The sequence below is a fragment of the Lepeophtheirus salmonis genome, chromosome 4, assembly GCF_016086655.4.
Source record: "Lepeophtheirus salmonis chromosome 4, UVic_Lsal_1.4, whole genome shotgun sequence".
Lineage (NCBI taxonomy): Eukaryota > Metazoa > Arthropoda > Copepoda > Siphonostomatoida > Caligidae > Lepeophtheirus > Lepeophtheirus salmonis.
Genome location: NC_052134.2, coordinates 36,678,645 through 36,698,506, shown reverse-complemented (window position 1 = coordinate 36,698,506; position 19,862 = coordinate 36,678,645). Strand labels below are relative to the sequence as shown.

The following is a 19,862-nucleotide window of genomic DNA, read 5'->3' as shown; positions in this document are numbered from 1 at the left end:
AAGTCAATGAAAAAGCTTTCAAGAGTGAATTTATCCGATTTATAATTGTGATCAGCTATCTATATTATAAATCTATATACGTAGTAGATAATGATTTGTTTTATTCAATTGTTGATTTTTTCAGTAATTTTAAAAGATTAACTAAAATCAAAAGTGTAACAACTGTGGTGTGTCAATATAAAAACAATCTTGAACAAAAATCAAGAAAACGAGGAAATTTTAATAATTTTTTTACGTCATACTCGTATTTACATTCAACTCAAAATTTTATAGACGTGTTTGAGTCAACTATAAGCTTTGTATTTAAATTTGTTTGGCAACTAAGATATCCAAGAATTTTAGCCAATATTTGGAACATCTATTTGATCTAAGAAACTTAAAAGTTTGTAAGCTAACATAGTAAGACAGTAAATAATAATATTTAGCAAAGTTCGATTCATTTATTCAATATAGTTATCTTGAAGGGAAATACAACGATTTTAACTGTTATACAGTTTTCTAATGCCATTTTTTATAGTATAGTTTTTTGTCTCGAAATAGGCCTCAGTTTCAGCCATAACCTTTAATTTATTTTGCAACGAGCATTCTTTTGAGGTCTGCAATCATGGCAAGTCACTGGGCCAGATCTGGATGGGGAAGCAATTCCAATACTCATCCATGTAATTAGCCATCATTTTCAGTGATTTGTGACATGGTGATGGACATGGTCTTGATGAAACAAATATTTTTTTTCGTTATTTCATCCTTCAAACGCTCCAACAATGCTAGCTAGTAATAGTTGTTAATGGTCTGCCCCTTTTTGAGGTAATTAATGAATATTATATCATTCGTATCCCAGAATACTGGCGCCATAACCATGTTATCCGACTATTGCGTCTTTTCTTGCTTTGGATTCAGTTGGCTGTCGATTGGACTCAATAGTGCAGTGATGGAGCCACTTTTCATTCATAGTCACATTTGAACCAAAAAGTTATTATTTATTTCAGTACTTTGATCTTCATTTCGCCTTGTTGGAATTTAGAAAATCAATGCTTCATTTAGACAAATTTTTATTTTATCCATTTTTTTAACAATTACAAATGTTACTTCATGGATAATCTCACACTTATAAAAAAAACTGAAAAAGTTATACACATATTGTTTGAAGGTTGATGCTAATTAAAAATCAAAGGATTTAGTTCTAGTGGTGCCGTAAATATGTGTCAGACTACAAACTTTTCAACAGATCTAATATAGTAGCCCAGATATGCCTTTTTAAAGTTTTTTAAAACCAATTTCATATTTTTTTACTATAACTATTAATTTTGGGTACTTTTAGTCCAATTTGCGGTGCCACCAAATAATCAATAATAATATTTTTCTGATAGAAATTGACGGTAATTCGTAGAAGAATACAAATGTTATTTAAACTCAATTTTGAGAAAAGTTTTTCTTGCTTGTTGTTGTGTTGGTGGGGTCCAAAATTGTTCCCAATATCCCTCCTACAATATATACTCTGATATTTAATTTGTGTATGGATATTTGAGAACTACGAGTCTGTTATTTTTTATGGCGTTACATCAAATATCATGACTTATAATTAAATACAAACCATTTTTGTGGGTAACTAATTGAGGAATTATCTCAATTAAGTTCCATTAATAATTATTATGTATATAGATAAATAATGTATTTATGATTGTACATCCCTTTGTAGTTGAATAATATTGAGAAATATGGAAGTATGGAATATAAATATGTGTTTAGTACATTTATTTAAAATATTTGAATGTAGCAATAGATTTGTTCTCTTTTTAGCTTATTGAATATCCAATTTTTATTTCCATATTTCCATATATTTTGTAAATTTATACAAAACATATCTTATTTACTATTAAAAAATGTATAAATGAGTCTGAAGTTATGTTTATGTACAATATACAACTAGTGATGTACATATCTATGTATACTATCTTATCTCTAGATATGTTCAAATCTCTTTATTTCATAGATATAGGTAGATTGAACTTATGTAAGATCATACCTAAAGAAGCAGCTTTTTTTAATAATGTAATAGTAATCTTTCCAAAATATATTATTTTATGTCTATTACAAATATCCACTCAACCTTTTGGATAGCTCATTTATACTCCATGGCCTTTCAAAATAGTATCTACTCGACTCAAACGGAAATTCGATTGTTACAATTGAAAAAAAAAAAAATCCCTGAGCGAATTCCTATTTTTATTGAGTGAGCTGATATTTGTCAATTAATGTCATCCAGTATTTTGAGTTTCACAGCGATGAAGTCAAGGTTTTTTTAAAATCAATTACAGTAAAACCTATTGCTTGGACGAAATTAATTTTATAGGTAGGTTTTCGTTGGGGAACAGTACTTTTGCCTGATGCCATTTTGCCTTAAAGCTATTTCCCCACAAGGATATTTTACCTTAATAAAAATAAAGAAATGGGATTTAGAGGTCGTTATTGTTTATTTTTGATTTAAATTGATGTTCTCTTGGAGTTTTGAAAACAAAATATGCAATTTTTATTTCCATAAAAAGACTGTAAATGGTTGTTTTCTGTTAGAATATTGATAGAATTATTTCAACCCAATATATAAAAATTTTGCTATGTTAAGAATTCAAACCAAAGACAGAATAGGTAATATAAATAATAGTACAATAATCAAAATCCACAAACACTACAGCGATTTGAATGGAAGAAATCCTAATCGCTTTTCACCCCGTAGTTATCAATTATCATTCGATATGATGGATTATTATTACTAACAAGCATAATATGAGACAAGAGAGGACCTTTAAGCTTGATTATGATCTAGGATGGGGCAGAAGAGGAGGTGGCATGTTGTTAATTATGACCCGACCTTTGAGTGGCTCCTCAAATCCTCTTGGTGGTTAGTCTCTTTGAAGCCAACGGCCTCTCCTTCAGACACTTTTTGTATAAATACAAAGTGAAAATTGATGTTTTTGCCTCAAAACAACAATTTAATGTTTTTTTATGGTAATATACATTACTTAGTTTGATTTCAAAATTCAAGGAAAACAATAATTTCAAGCATAAATAATAAATAATCTTAAAGTCTAAATGATTTAAAACAAATATAGTTTAAGGCAAAAGCACCTAGGACTTATAAGACATTTTCTGGCAACTTTAAGAGCTCCAACTAATAAAAGATGTAGTTATCATCAAATGTTGGTAAAAATGGATATGAGTCATGCGTCAAAACTTAATTTTTTCTCTTTTTATATTTATGGACTCAAGTGTTTTTCCCTTAATTTGTTATTTATTTGAAGAATGACACTTTGTTATACATTTTTTTGAAATAATTCTTAAATGTTATTACTTTTTTCTTTGAGGAATATGTTGGGTAAATATATCATAATACACGTAAAAAAAAGCCAGTTAGGAGAAAGCTTTTTTTTACTTACTCTTCTTCGATTTAAAACATTCTTATTTTTGCTTTCTTTTTGTTCCTAGCTTTTATTTATTTGTTTTCTTTTTTCCCCTAGCCTCTGAAGACATAAATATATAATACTTCTCTAAACACGGCTCAAATACTTTATTATGACACACCTGTATGCACTAACCAGCGTGCAAATACCTATACCAGTAGATTGTACACTTTCAAATTCGAAATTCCACTACTATTGCTCAAATTTATTAGCTCTGTAGAGTTTTTTCCTTTGACGTCAAGATTGTTACTCTCAATCATCTAGGTGAATGCATGAACACCCGAATTTTGTTGGAATAAAATCAATTTTTTAATTCAGCTTAAGGCAGACGCGGATAAAATTAGACTGACAAATAAAATGGATGAAAAACAGTTAAGAGAGATTTCGAAATTGTGTTCTCTATATGTAAGTAAACGGGATTAAATAATTGTAAGTATACCCAATACAAATATGAGAGGAGGGTAAAAACTGCCAAGTAAATCGAAATCATATTTTGTAAAGGGCCCCTTATCGAAAATATATATACCCAACGTCTATACTAGTTATATGAGGCTCTAACATGTAATTAAAATATATATTAATAAATAATGATAATTACATGAATATTAATTACAAAAATCTATCCTTTTTCATAGTGATTTTTGATATCAACTTATTTGATTTGTTTATAATATGACTGTTTTTCTTTCGGATCAAGTTATACTTCCAATACAAGTGCATAATCTTTCTCTATTTTTGGGTACTTTTGTTGAAGTTTCTTACGCTACTTGTTCATTTTAATTTCTCAATACATCAACTTTAGTACACCCAAAATATTATCTTTCCAGGTTAAAATGCTTCCTGTGGCGTCAAGAAAACGATTTATACACCAACATAAATATATTTATTTGATATCAGCATTCCATGAAAATTCGTTTTCTATAAAATAAAGGTTTTTTCATTAGGGATGATTCATTGTTTTTTCTTTTTGGAAAAAACGACCCCATACTTATTTTCTTCCTTTGACATTTAGAAACTTCATTAGTATACATTTCATCATAGAGCTATATACACTTGATCAGCGATTGCAAATTATCCAAATATATTATCAATAATATCTATACTGTAATACAAAATAACTGATTTTCTTTGCTAATTATCTTGAGTGATCAAAACTCATTTTTGGATCAATGCCCTTGTTAATAAGAAAAAAATGCATTATTGGTCAGGTAGTAATCCACAAGGGCTTCATGATGCATCATTACATCACAAAAAAATTACTGAATGGTGTGGACTTCATGCTGGAGGGATCATTGGGCCATATTTTTTCATTGATTATGATAATCACCAGGTTACTGTAAATGGAAATTGCTATGAAATCATGATAACTGATTTTCTTGGCCCAAACTGTAAGGTATAGACTTGGCAACAAGTTCATTCAATAATAGAGAGTCACATGTCGCACATCAAACGTTGCAATCGATTTATTGCAAAGCAAATTTGGTGAGTGCGCAATTTCGAGAAATGGACAGTTGATTCACGCATCCATCGTGCAATTTAACGCTTTTATATGTATATATATATATATATTTTTTTTTTTTTGGGGGGGAGGGGGATCACATGAAGTCATTGGTCACACCATTGTTAAAAGAGCTCAAAGAAAATATCGAGCGCAAAATTGCTACAATATTGGTCAATTTATTAGAAAAGTAATGGCAAATCGGGTTCAGCGAATTGGGAATTCTGTAAACGTGCTCGTGGTGGTCACGCTAGAGAAATCTATTTTCATACACAAATGTATATCTTGTAAAATTGTATATCTCCTGCCTCTTGTTTTACATAGGAATATAATATATAACTTTCCTTATTTCGTAATTTTATTATCTATGTTTTCCGCCCCAAAAAATCTTACCCCATTTCGAATTCTTTAACAAAATTTAAGACAAAAAAATAATATTTGGAAATCCAAACATGAATTAATTCATCAGTAGGATCAAAACGTCATAAATACATAAAATTAAGAGTTGTAAAGATTTGAACTGAGCCAAAACTCCATATTATGATCATTTAAATATTAAAAGTATAAAATAGTGTCTAAATCAATTTTTTCCACGCTTATAATCGATAAAATTCAAATCATGGACCAAAAATTTCGTAGAGCGTAACTTCCTTTTGTAATAAAGCTCCAGAATAGATGCTTTTTTTTTCTACAAAAAGTGTTACATGTGATTGGATCAAGGCCAGTCTAATTTTTTGATACTTAAATTCAAGACTATGTCTATATGTAAGGTAGTTGTCTGCAATTTTCATTTGCGAAGCTTCAATGGACTCTTTAAGAACTTAGAATGTGATATATACAATTCAAAAATTGTCGGTTTATGTTTACGGTGTATAAAAAAGATAATTACTTCTATTGGGTCACATATATGTAAAAAAAAATCAATATGAACATAGTTACAAATGTATAACTACTGTATACATAGTAAGTCAACTATATCCACATATATCTAAGATACGGAAAATAGATATTACACATTTTCCCCAAAGTAAAAAAAATTCAAAAACTATAAAAAATGAGATTTCTATATATGGATAAGGGGTTTTCTCTTTGGAATCCCACTTCTCCAAAATTTCTCAGGGGTTTACATTTTGGGATATACCTTGATTTAATTATTTCCTAATATATGTTTCATTAAATTATAATATTAGTTTGGGGAAAAATTAATTTAATATATTTTACTTTATTTCAATTCTCTATAAGAAGTATTACAATCATCTGATTTAAAACCAAGTATACCCCATGCTGTTTGATAACTTTTTGTGGAAGCCCTTTTCCTTATTGGCAAAAAACTCGGATAACCAACTTTCACAGGCCTCTGTTGAGGACAAATTTGTATCCCAAAGTACATTGTCCGTAGACAAGAACAGAGGCAGTCACTTGGTGCCAAGTGTGGACTGTAAGTTGGATGCATAATAACTTCCCATCTGAGCTTCCGGGGGCTGTGACGCGTCGTCAAAGATGTGTGAGACATGGCGTTGTCCTGATGAAACACGATTCATCTCCTTTTCCGGTTTTGTTTTGAATCCAGGCTGTTGAAAATGTTTTAAAAAGGTTTTATAATCGATGTTCGGCTCCTGGGCGATGTTACGACTCCTAACATGATGGCCTATCTCCATATTTTCCATGACTTTATTGACATTCTTGACGATAAGCCTTCCAGTGGGTGGCACATCATTCGCCTTCACTACACCAGAACGAAATCGCTCGAAACACTTTTGTGCGGCACGAACCGAAAAAGTATGGGCTCCTATATATTACAAATTTTCTTGGTTGTTTTCGACCCTTTTTCGTTTTCAGGTAGAAAGATGTAAAATATAGCAAATTTCTTCCTTTGAGATCTACATACTCGACGCACGGTAATTCACGACTGAACAGGTCAAGCACAATACTGTCCAAGAAGCGTTTGTAATACACACATCCACATCTTTACAACGCCTTATCTTATGATCCGATGTGACCAATAATGAGCAAGATATATTCAGTAAAATAACGACGAAAAATACAAAATAACTTTTTCTCCAACCTATTATGATCCACCAAAAATTAGTTTATTTAGTGATAATGGTACAAATGAAAAGTACTATAATTGAGGATATTTATGGATAGCTTAAAATATATTATTATATATTATCTATTCTTAAAGTATAAAAAAAACACTAAAATTTCATAGTATACATTATTTGGTAACGAGATTCCCGAATCCATTATCCTAAAATCCCAGTGAAATACAACTTCCCGGAAAATGAGAAACTGTTTGTATGTTAGTAAAAAAAAAAAAAAATAGCTTTTCACTGCGCAATTTTATTCCATTTTTTAAAAGTTGTATCTTGCATATACATTTTTAAATGAAAGAGAAAAATTTAAAGCAAATGTGAATACGTTTTTTTATGAATGTTACAAAGACTCTAAATTCGGTTAAATCCCAATAAAAGGTTGTAAAGCTGTATCATTTATCTTATGCTACTAGAGATCTGTTAAAGACTCAATGATGATAAATGAACACAAAATGTAACAGACTTGATCTAAACAATCTTCTTCAATTCTTTTACATACTTTCTTTATTCATCAATATTATTTTGTGACTACATTTTTTAGAGGGATATGTTATTTTGTCTGCTGCGTATTAGTAAAGAACCTTTATTTAAAAGATTTGCGTCTTCAAAGAATATATTTTGTAACTTCTCAAGCCCTTACCATTTAAAAAACTACATTTCTCCCAACTGAACTCGGTTGTTTTCAATGGGGGGTTTCAAGTAATTTGAGATATGAAACCCAATGTTTTAAATCTGACTTCATTAAGATCTTAACTTTTTTTCTTCTTTTTGAAAATGATGAAATGAATTTTTTCTCGACAAAAATGGGTTACTTTCAAATGGTTTTTGCAAGCTTTTTGGGATATGATAGCCAATTTGCAACTTGTTTTTTAAAGATTTTAATTTCCTGGGAGTTCTTTGCGTTGCTACTTAACAAATTACAATTTACAATTCGATTTAAGATAAAGTCAAGTAAAATAAATAAATAATAACCGGATGCCCCAATAAATTATGATACATATTCCCCAATACATGATTATTTAATCAAACGTCAAAATAATTTATCTAACACACCAAGATGGTTTAAGAAGTGTCTCTCATCATAAAAAGGGGTCTCATTGAAATTACTTTAAAAAATATAGGAAAAAGCAGACTGTGGGAACCACTTGTTGATGAGTCCACTTTGTGTATTATTACTTACGAGTATTCCTCCCTTACACAAAAATGACTTATATTTAATACATATGCATTGGTTTAATTATTTACCTTGAAGAAATGAAGAAACGGAAGAACTTCTTGAATCTTTTATTCTCTTTCTATTTTATTCAAGACCAGTAGACGAAATATTGATGTAGATTTATAAGGAGTTGGATTTGATGAGGGAATCCATATTTTTCATTTCTTATGGGTTATCTAACTATGGGTATATTCTATTCTATGTACCTCTAAATATTGTATGTTTGAACAATAAAATATTTCCCCCCCAGAATGTCCTTATTAAGCATAGAATGATGATCACCCAACTGAAGGTGAGAAGGGGGGAGAATCTGAAAAAAAAAATAATAAACATAAAAAAATAAGGACTTGTTGCTTTCCTCTACAAACAGCGCCTTTCACCATCCAAAAGAAAAGAAGTAAAAGAATAGTGTTTGGAGGAGAAGAAGAAGAAGCAGGGGGAAAGGAAGAAGACTTGGTGTGTGTGTCTGTGTATTTTAAAGGTAGGTGAAATTTACGGAATTTCGCATACTAAGGTAAATATGTAGATGTTTTCTATTTGTATAAAAAAGGCTGCGCTCATAGAAGGAATAAAATTGCAAAGGACATTATATGTATACCTATCAATGAATGTTTTTACATACCTACTCTTGTTGAGAATCGGTCCGAAACCTTTTTTTTTTGTTTTGTTTTGGTCCTATATAATTTGTTCGATATCGATTTGAACCAATATTTCACTCAAGGGTGCTGTTCCAAATTGTTGACAGAAGTTTAATCGTATTCAAATCCTGTTTGTATTTTTTGGTCTTACTCGAAGGACTGATTTGTTCTATTGGTCCTTGTTATACGAGTTGTGTAGAGTACCCTTTCAATCTTATAGAATGTATTGATGCACACAATTTAGAATTATTCATGATGAAATAATTCATCTAAAATATCAGTCTAGACTGAAATTAGATATGAAACTATTTAAAGTAATGGAATATTGTAAATTTTCAAATTTTGTGTAGCAATAATGGAATAATTTTGAACGAAAATAATTATAATCTAGATCAAGTTTTTCCCTGTGACGTTTACATTTTTAAAATAAAAAACAGGTTTGGTCGATAAAATGTTACAATGGTCTTAGAACGGTCCAGGATCTTCTAGGTTCCCAATTCTGGACCAAACCCCAACTTTAGTTTTTACATAGCTGTATCAGACTATTGTATTTCTATTTACTTTGACATTTAGAAGACCTGAACATCAAAAGAGCTTTTTATTTGACATTTCCATCTACCTAATAATATTGTCTACATCAGGACAAAATTACAAGTATAAAACACTTGTGTACAACCAAAGCATTACAAATAAAGAAATGAGTGATCCTGACTTATTGATTAGCATTTAACCCCTTGTATCTAAAATTAGGCTTTCTCTCCGATGGGTATATCTCTACTATAAAAATTTATGTATATGTATTTCAACAGAAATTAATCATCAATATTGAACTTAACAAAAAGTAAACTGTACATAGCTACGCATAAAATGCTCTTTCACAGCAAATTCCGTCTATAGTTGCTGTGGAAAGTTATGTCGTGTGACAGATGATAGTGAATCAGTACTTAGATGACATTCAGAACATAAAATGTTTATACTCTAATGATGTATCTATTGAAGGAGTATTTACGCGTAGATGTGGTGTAAACTATGCTGAGTATGGGCGCAGATTCGATTTTTAAATTGGAGGGGGAGGGGGGGAATCATTCTGGAAATATATGTATTCAATTTTTCAATGTAAAAAACAAAAAACAATTAACAAGTCAATTCTGACAATTTAAAATATATTTGGCAGAAGAACAGCTTATCCATCAGAACTTTCTATTAGATGAGCTACTATCATCTATGAGATGAAGGAAATAAAGACAAATTCCACTTCGTATCTAGTAAGGACATCTGCAGGAGTTATTACAATGTTTACACTCAAATCTACTTTGAGCCGAACAATAACTAACAATTGTAACTCCCTTCGATATAAATCACCAATGTTACTTTCTGTCTACCATTATACACGCACTAGTCATTACTCTATACTAAATTTTATTTCTTCAAGAAGCAAATCATAATAATAACAGTTTAGGACAATATAAAACACTGCTCAGATTACAAACTACTTAGGAAATATATCGCACACTTCAGAGTTAGGTAATGAATTCTAAAACTCTGTATATGTGTGCACAGAAAAATTGCCAGAGTGGAAAACTGTATATAATTTAAGTAAAATTAGATTAAATAATTTCACTATATGTAAAGGGTGATTCAAAACGAGCGGTTTTTTCCAGTAGGGATTTTTTGACAGATGCGCTCGAGTTCTGACATCTCAGCAAGTTGCTACCCCTTCAAATTTTTCAATTATTCTGCGAATTGTGGATTCTGAAGTTCGATTATGTGTATCATAAGATAGGCGTAATTTGCGAAAAACTTCTTTCACAGAACGCTGATTTTCATAGTACAATTGAACAATTTGTATACGTTGTTGTGGCGTATATCTTTCCATGAAGAATTGTAAAACAATACTGAGTAAAAATGACGTATGAATTTGACAGAACTCGTGCGCATCTGTCAAAAAAATCCCTACTGGAAAAAACCGCTCGTTTTGAATCACCCCTTTATAAACATTGGTTAATCAGTTTTAAAATGGTCAAACATTGTATTTGCTTTATGTTGAATTTGAAATAATCTTCATTGAACTTTTGACTGGAGATTAAATATAATATCTTATTTTTATGAAATATTCTTACACTTTACTCATTTATTTTCCGTTGTTTCAAAAAATATCCTTTCTTTTACTTATTACTTTAACCTTAGGTATTGTTTTTAATATATTGATAGACTTAAACTTATGTAAAATAATTTTTTTGTATATGCAACTAAAATATGATTTTTACTTTATTTGCTACATTACTTATATCCTTATAAATGACAATGTTTATATAACTCAATATTATATCATTCTATACTAAGAATTAGTGAAATAGATTTCAGTTATTAAATTTGAACGTTTGAAATGTAAGTCTAAAAAAAAGATCTTCTAAGTAGGTTTCTCACTAATCATTTTTATCACCTTTTGGAATCTCTAATTCATTTTAAAAGGCAAATGCAATTTTAGAGCCTTTCAAAACCAATTAATCGGTGTTTCAATTTTAAATTATTATCCATGCAAAAAAATTCAATAAATGATGGCAATTTTCTACATTTGCAATTTCCCTAGAATCATATACCTATAGTATATAGTTTCATAAATGTAATAAATCTTCAGAGGGGGGACAAATTGTGGTTATAGAACATCTGAGGGAACTTGTCTCTTTTTCTCTCCCCCCTCTACCAACTGCACCAAAGTATGTAGGTATAAAAAAGTATGTATTTCTTTTTGATGGATATATTTTGAGAATTGTACGTAGTTTTATAATATACTAATTTTCAGATTCGATTTATATTTAAAATATCAAACACACATGGAGCAAACGGGATAGTGAACAGCGAATATAGAAAAATTATAATCTTGAAATCAATGTGCATGAGTTTGAATCCAGATCCCTTTTACTAAAGGAAATTTAGTATATATATGATATGTAAATGAATTTTAAAATATTTCCTAGTTCATATTGATTAAATGTATTAGTTTATTGTTTACTTATGTATACTTTGTTGAACTCCACTGGACCAATAAGGGGGGATGGGTGAATATTAAATGTTGTATTCTCTCATTCTAGTTGGACGTATTAAATAAATTTGAATCAAAGCATGTATGGACGCCTGTAATTTGGCATTAAATTATTTTGCCTCAGGACATTTTATTTCAAGGTTATTTAGCCTTAATATATAAATAAATGAGAGTTTTTGTTTAGTTTTGGTTAAAACTAATGTTTCCTTGGATTTTTTTAACCAAAATATGTTATTTATATTACTATAGGACGCATTAAATGGTTTTTTTCTGTTGGAAAAAAGATGGAATCATACTTAAAATTTCAAAAGAATACACCAACAAAATCTTACTATGTAATGAATTCGAACCAGAGACAAAATAGGTAATATAATTAGTATATTAAGAAAAACAAAAATAAACAAACACGCAACAATTCGAATAGAAGAAGTGCTAATCACTTCTCAGTTAGTAATTATAATTGACATGATGGATTATTCATACTAGAATTATAAAAGACTCATGAATGGACAAACAAGTATAATACGAGGGAAGAGCATAATTCTATTATTATTCCAACAGAATACAAACATTGCATACATTTTATACAAATAAGTACTACATATTTTGATTAAAAAATTTTAACCAAAAATAGAGACAATAATCTCATATATTTATATAGTTAGGCAAAATATCCTTGTGGCAAAATTGCTTAAGACGAAATGGTTTAAAGCAAAATCACAAAATGCTATATAAATGTAATAAAGCACAAAGTGATTTTGGACTGATACTAACATGGACTTAGTTGTGCAGATACCTATCATTCAATGTATTTTTATAGGCAGCCTCCTAATAAATGTGATTGTCAACACAAAATTTTGCTTGAATAATATTTATTAAAATTAAGTTTGATTTACATTGGAATCAATCTTATTTACTCTTTGAAGGTGCTGCAAATTGCACTTCAATTGGTCAAAACTAATCTTCATAATATGAAATTTACCGATTATTTAAAAGACAATATTGGAGACTATACAAGTCTCTTTAAATAAATAAAATTTTTAATTATAGCTAAAATTCTAGGATATCTTAACGTAATTAATAAATTTGAAGAAATAGCCTATATTTGAAAAAACTATGTCTATAAAATATCGGTCTGTATGTATATATGAAATAAAATATAAAAAGGATTGTTTGTATAGACATATTTGAGTCAAATATATACTTTGTCTTCAAATTTCTAAATTTCGGTAAGATATATTTGGTTAACGTTTACTTCTTGCACAAATGCAATTTCTAAACACGTATGAAGCAAAACTGCGTTATTGTTTAAAACATGTAAAAATGTAAAATATTTCTATGAACAAAAAATCATTATCGTTTTTGATAATTTTTTCTGTGACTTTCCTTGATTTTAGAGAGGAATAAGTGAACACGTCTAGAACGTTTATTAAATTAAATATACATTATTAAACTTAGGAAAGAAAGTAAAAAAGGAACAGCCTGTTACTTTTTTCTTACTAATTATTCTTTTTATGTAATATACAGAATACGCGGAAAATAACCACATTTAGAGTGATGCAGTTCCCTAAATTCTAAATAATTGTCAGAATCAGACGGTCTTTTCTATAATACTACAATAACGTCAGTTAATATCATATACAAACTCATTTACTAGTAAACGTTTTTCGAACAGTTATTTTGATATTAAAAGAAAAATTGCATTTTTTGAGATAAATGACTGGATATTTATTTCAATGTAAAGAAAAAGGTATGTCATTAATAATGGAAAACAATATCAGCCAAAATGGCTAACAAATGCTAACAGGAGTGGATCCTTTTTATGAAATTTTCCATCACCAAATCGCAAAGTGGCTCTTATATACCTCCATAGCTTCACGAATTCCATCTTTGAGATCTTGAATTGACGCTGTTGGTGTAGACCTTATCTTTCACGTGGCCCTAAAGGATGAAGTTGCTAGGTTTTAAGTCGCAAGATCTAGATGACCATTTGCGGTCATCTCATTGAGAGATAACACGGTCCAAAAACTTTTCTCTTAAAATAACGATGGTTTTGTAGCTGTGTGGCACGTAGTGCTATCTTTTTGAAAGTAAACGTTTTCCTTACAATATCCCCCCATGACGGCCATAAAAAATTATTAATCATTTCTCGATGGCGAAATCTATTCACAGTGACTGTTGCTCCATACTCATTCTCGAAAAAGGAAAGTGCAATGACCCTGCCAGGTTTCTGTATTGCAGTCCGACGAGGTACTTCAATACGTTGTTGAAGCATGGATCGTTCCATTTTGATTAATGGCTTAGTTTGTACCTGTCAAATGTAAACAAATTAGCGCTTCAAAAGTGACATCTTCCGAAATAGCAGGCTATTCAATATAACACCTCTTATTGGAAAACCCTTTATATTCGTCCCATTCTACTGCGTAGTACGTAACATTCATTTATTTGTTTCAATTATGTATTATTGACTGAAAAATTTGCATATACAACACACGTTTTGTTCATTAGGAGCATTGGTCAATCTTTGAGTGTTGGGTTAAACTAGTCTTTAGTCTAAGTCATTATTTTTTTATTGCATTAGTTACTTAATATGCGCACTAGAGGTTCTGATAATCGTTTGGATATTTTACTTGAAAACCCAGGGCCCAAACATATCAAGATAACTGGAAAATATAGTTCAAAAGTTACATAAGGGGGTGTATTTATTGCCTGGACAGCAATAAAAACTAAATCGCTTTAAATACTATGAGGCCAGACAAAAGCTTCATGCCGAAACCTGTCGAAAATAGGAATCCTATCTTTTTATTAGCATAGAGTAAATCGATAACTTGTCTGTTGTTAACGATCGAACAGAATGAGGTGTGTAGTTGCTTTTTATAGAATTGACGAATGATCTATTTATATGTAATAATTTAATTATGATAATAAATTTATATTATTTTATGAAGATTGTAATCAATAAAAAAGAAAATAAATAAAAATGAAAAAGAATTGTTTTTTTCCTCATTTTTTCTCAACTAAAGTTTAATAATGTATTCTTTATTTAATAAAAGGTCAAAGTGCAATCACTTACTTCTTGCTACAATCAAGGTAGGTATAGTGAGAAAAAGAAGTTATGAAACACTTAATCTTTCTAATGAATCCAAAAATGGTATGAATGTAATTCACTAAAAATATTAAAAATCCTTGCTACCATTATACACGGCGTTACCTCGCTAACACAAAAATACTTATGTATTGTGTTGTCAGCTGTCGATTCACTCACCTCACATGATACGTCATGGTTATTTCATAATGTTTCCTTTTTGATAAATAAACAAAGTAATAAGTCGTTCTATACTTATCCTCCGTTTCCAAAAGAGCATGAATACAATTTCTTATAGATCCCTTGTCGTTTAAAAAAAAAATATATATATATATATTGGCCATTTTATTATTTATATGAATAAATTTTGGTTACCAAATAGAAATACATTTTTAAAGCTACACTTTAAATTGAATATTACTAAGCAATATTATAATGAAGTATGTAGATTCTTATATTACGAAATATATATCTAATTCATTTTAAAAATGGTGAATAAGTAATATGACGGTAATAGTCTGGTAGTACATAAGGAGTTGGTATGATTGACTTATTTGGTTAACTACCTTATGATTCCGGGCCTTTTTTCAGTATCTTTTTGGAAGGAAGGTTGCGTGATATAATAAAGGTAAGGACGTGTTTAAGGTACAAATTTGTTCATTTTACAATACCCGACTTTTCTATAAATATATAATATCTACTACAATTAATTATCAATTTATTTTCTATAAAAGGTTGTGATGTAATAAATAAAAAACTCTATTCAGAAAAAATATGAGAAAGAAACAAAAGCGATAGTCAAACAGTTTTATCTCTTTTGTTGTGGAAAATAATCACTCAAATGATATCTGTCAATAAGATTTGATTCCTTAAAGAAAATCAATAATATATACTTGTCTAGTTTTTCCAAGAAATGTTCCTTTCAATAATAATAAAAAAGCTCGCACATATATTTACAGAGTGGATATTATTTATATTAGTGATGTATCGAACATCTAAAAAGACGTATTTTGTGTATCCAACTAGCAACATTGTAAATTTGGGGATATTTTTTTAATACAAATAATTTACTCATGTGAAAATTAGATTCATCATTGAAATATAGGTTCCTATATAAATATAAATTCAATTTGAGTTCAAGCAAAAATATCGGATTACAAGTATTTCAATATATTTGAACACATACTCGTTGATATATGTTATAGGCATATACATATAGAAGGCTTTGAAATTATGCACATTACATATATAATTAATTTATTCCTTTTACCTTTGATCTTAATCAAATACTTTCAATGGAAATTAATATATTATAAAATAGCAATGATTATATATATTTTTTGCTAGTTATGTATTTGATTGCTTCACTTATCAATAAACATCTATGGAGTGAAGATTATATCGAACATTACACTTACACTTGTTTGATTATATATTCAAAATTTGCTACCTTTTTATCCCATTCTAACTTTTATGTTTTTTTTTTATCCTTTGGGATCAAGTACAATGTATATATTTTTGACATTTTTTGCCTACTCCCCCCCCCCTGCCATATCTTTTACTCAATCAAGTTTGCAATTTCAACACATCGCTGCACCTCCTGCGTATGTTCTTTGTATACAGCTCTTCCATAAAAAAAAGTAACAAAAAAAGACCATAATCAGTTTGTACTTTGACAATTCTTCTCACTACCGCTCCCTAAAATAAAAATTAGTTTTTCACGTTATCATTGATTATCTGAACGTTGGTTAACTGAGTTTGAACTAGGACTTGTTAAACAATTACAAACAACTAGTCAATATTAATTGTATAAGTAAGGAATAGTTGTCTAACTAACTACTGAATTTAGATCTTTTTTCTTTAGTGTTTCTTTAATTGGTCAGATGGAGTTGAACTGATTAAGTATAAGTAAGCAGGATAGTATTACAATTACTCCATCTTACCTAGGAATTGTTTTTGAAGTCCATATACATAATATATATTTTCTTCTCTGGGAGCAACAGTGTATGTAATCATGGACGTCTCGAGCACCTGGACAACAGACTAGAAAACGGTTGCTCCTAGGACTGGCTTAGAAGAAGTTCACTATTATGTTATTTTTGTAATAAAAATATATTAATACAGTTTTTCAATACAGATTGTATGACATAAAATCAATAAATATTTATAAATAATAAGAATTCAAGACTCAATAATCTACAATATATCACAAATATAATTTACATTAATTATGTCAAAAATAGATGCACTCACCAGAAAAATTAATGTTCATAACTTAAACATTATAAGATTGAAGTTTCACAACCTTTATAAATTTGAACTTGTTTTTAGATGATCTTTTTCTGCCTTCCTGTGGGATGTTGTCATTGAGTTAGAAAGCAAATTTTTGCCAATAACGTTGAAGAGGATTTGTGAAATCTTGCCAAGAGTGCTTGCCTATTTGTGACCCTGAATACACATAGTATCAACCATTGCTTCGATTGTAGTTTATGAGCTCTTCTTGACTCTTTATGGTGGATTTCTTTGAAATGAGCGAAGTTAGGGTGCAATGATGATTTAATTCCTAAACGGTTCAGGGGAATGGTGAAGTATTCTTGCCTTTGGAAGCAGTTATAAATATTTTTTAAATTGTGTAGAGGGTCGAAGATGAGTGAACTTTTATATTAATGTTGTGTGGCTGAGCAATTGAAGTCTGGACCTCACCACCACAAAGAAAATGAGTGAAGAAATTCTTGTTAACTGGGTAGTTATCAACTAATACGGCCACAAAGATAAATCTGATTTGATTGAGGGCTTTCATCATTAGAGTATATTTGTTGTAGAGGAACTCAGCGTATAATTTGGCAACCGGTAATAGTGCTACCACATCCATGTAGTTTCCTCCAACGGATTTGATCATAAATGTAAGGACCTTTTTAGTTGTTTGGTTGTTCTCGAAGACCAAGAACTAAACGCTAACATATTCGACTCTTTCTATGAAGTAGACCTCATCGTTGATATGATTGACATTACGCTCTCTGCTGTTAAGGTGTTTATTCCTTATTCCAAGATATTTAACTATAGATGACGGTAGTTCAGTCTATATGGTAACTGCAGTATACAGAGTTCTAAGATACTCGGTACATGGGACTGTAAGGCAATTCGACTTGAAGATTTGATCATAGAGGACCGTACTAACAGTTTTCCACTGAGGACAAACAGAGAGAAAACAATGTGAAAATCTCCTTCTCTTGGGTTTCTTGAAGAGTAATGTTATTTGTTCTATAATGAAAGACAATTTTGAAGAATGAAGTGCCTCCAAGTCTGGGGATTAAAGTAGTTTATTCCTGATGACTTCATAAGTAACTTAATTATTCAGGACCTGTTTTGATCTTAAATACGCAGCAATCTTGATTACTTCAATTACTGATTTGATGATATTAGCCTTTGTGATAAGAAAGTGGAAGACTAAACTATTGCTCAGCTTATGATGCCCAGGAAAGGATTGATAGGTAAGGTCTTTTTGGACTTCGAGGCTAGCCTTAACATCAAGGTTAGACCGACAGTCGCTTCCAGCTTAAAAAGGGATAATTTGGGGGATTTAATTAGTTCAAATCCCGACTGTAATGTTTCGACAAACAACTTATCATACAGATATGCTAACGGCTAGCGCTTCTTCTTTCCCACTAGTGGATGCTGGGGTGGGTCTAGCATGATGCGGAAGAGAAGAGAAGTAGAGCAGAGATTTAGCCACACTCAGGGCAGAGGACCCTTTTTCAGTCTCCTGAAAAGTTAAGTAACTCAATAGATTACATATTTCTATGTCCGATATTTTCATTTTAAAGTACCTTCCCTTTTACCCAAAGCTCGAATCTGTTTTTGAGCTTTTGCCCATGAGAGCCCTACCTTAGTTCCAATTGCCAATTAAATTGACGACCACTGCCCTGTCTTTGGTCTACGGAATGGGTAATCTAATCCAATTTTGTGAAATGGAGGCTGCACAGTTTTGAATTCTTATTAATTATCTTTATTTTTGAATTCACTTTGAGATCAACTTTCTGTCTTGGAATAGTGTTCTTCCGTTTGGATTCAAGTTCCAAATTAAGAGGAACATTGCAACCAGGAAAAATATGGTAAGGATCTTAGAATTCTTCGGAGTCACGTCATCCCATCACCTTAGCCCATATCTTCCCACTGTCAGTTTAAACTGACATACCTTGTATCGGGTTTAAACGTTCTTTTTTAATACATATGACTTTAAATTTCAGATTGATATATACCAGTCAATCATATGATTCATTTGGAGTCATATGCTACTCCATTCCAAATAAATGAGTTTTTTGAACTAAAAAGTCTAATATTGTGTAGTAGATATTTGCAAATGTTTATTTCAATTGAATTTTTAAATATGATAAATGTTAATTTTTAATATAAAAAAATCATAATTTTTTAAAATTGTCTCTTGAAAAATAATTTTTTTTAAATACAAACAGTATAAGCTCCAAAAATCGATGTTTTTGAGCGTCAATTTAAGCTGAAGCTGGTAACAGGAGGGTACAGCGTTTTATTCATAATTGAATTTTTATGTCTACGTTCATAATGAAGTTTTAGAGGACAAAAGTTGCCGGAAAGTACTTTGTAGTCATAATAGTAGGATGTATTTAATCCCTTTGTTATTTTGTATGAAATTGATTCTCATTCATCTTTAAAATAGCTCTATTACTTATGATGATATTACAACATTTTTGTTTATCAATACATTCTTATTATTATGGACTCATCGAAAAAAAAAAACTAAATTTGTCTGAGGTTCTTGAATATTTGGATGAATTTGACGAATGTGATCTCAATA

General features: G+C 30.1%; 1 protein-coding gene across 8 annotated transcripts in view; it reads right to left on the bottom strand.

Annotated features, from left to right (window-relative positions):
• Positions 1 to 8,629, bottom strand: part of LOC121115845 (ras-specific guanine nucleotide-releasing factor 2-like) — an 80,659-nt gene extending 72,030 nt beyond the window's left edge. For 2 of the 8 annotated variants that reach the window (XM_071887866.1, XM_071887870.1), the window contains exon 1: positions 8,295 to 8,629. The gene's annotated coding sequence lies outside the window, so the exon portion shown is untranslated. The remainder of the gene's footprint in view (positions 1 to 8,294) is intronic. The other 6 variants (XM_071887867.1, XM_071887871.1, XM_071887869.1 and 3 more) reach the window with 4 other exon arrangements.
• Positions 8,630 to 19,862: the final 11,233 nt, after the last annotated feature.